At 34.1% G+C, this 891-nt stretch overlaps 1 protein-coding gene across 3 annotated transcripts in view; it reads left to right on the top strand.

Annotated features, from left to right (window-relative positions):
- Window positions 1–891, top strand: part of dok7a (docking protein 7a) — a 25384-nt gene that overhangs the window by 2228 nt on the left and 22265 nt on the right. The gene's annotated exons all lie outside the window — the stretch shown is intronic.

Genomic DNA, 891 nt, shown 5'->3' with positions numbered 1-891 from the left:
GTGTGTGTGTGTGTGTGTGTGTGTGTGTGTGAGAGAGTGTGTGTGTGAGAGTGTGTGTGTGTGACGTACCAAAGGTTGTTTTGTTTGTTGGTTTGTTTGCCTTTCGTAGTAGCAGTAATCACGTTTGACCTACCTTCATCTCTGAGAGGATGTAGAACTTGTTTTTTGGACAGTTATCTCTATATTGATTGATCTACATTTAAATATGGTTACAGTAGTGTGTAGTAGAGCTACAAAATTATATTGTGGTAGTATGGTACAATGGCAAATGATACAGTATCATTCAAAGGTCACCGAGGCTGCATTTATTTGATAAAAAATACAGTAAAAATTGTGAAATATTATTACACTAAAATAACTGTTTTCTATGTGAATATCTGTTAAAGTGTCATTTGTTTCTGTGATCAAAGCTGTATTTTCAGCATCATTACTCCAGTCTTCAGTGTCGCATGATCTTCAGAAATCAATCATATGCTGATTTGCTGCTCAAGAAACATTTCTGATTATTATCTATGTTGACAACATTGCAGATAATGCATCCTTGATTAATAAAAGCATGATTTCTTTGTGTCGCCCAATTACCTTCAATAATGTCAGCTACATGGGTGATGGACAGTACCATCCTACACATTCCAGGCCTGGTTTTTATTCGAAACAGGTGAATTGAGCTAGTGAGGATATATCCATACATATCCATATATATATATATAATCTTAAATTCACCGAGGCTGCATTTATTTGATAAAAAATACAGTAAAAATTGTGAAATATTATTACACTAAAATAACTGTTTTCTATGTGAATATCTGTTAAAGTGTCATTTGTTTCTGTGATCAAAGCTGTATTTTCAGCATCATTACTCCAGTCTTCAGTGTCGCATGATCTTCAGAA

Source organism: Sinocyclocheilus anshuiensis, unplaced genomic scaffold, assembly GCF_001515605.1.
Source record: "Sinocyclocheilus anshuiensis isolate Anshui unplaced genomic scaffold, SAMN03320099.WGS_v1.1 scaffold1810, whole genome shotgun sequence".
Taxonomy (NCBI): Eukaryota; Metazoa; Chordata; class Actinopteri; order Cypriniformes; family Cyprinidae; genus Sinocyclocheilus; species Sinocyclocheilus anshuiensis.
The sequence above is the reverse complement of the archived record's forward strand: the minus strand, read 5'-3'. Positions and strand labels throughout refer to the sequence as shown.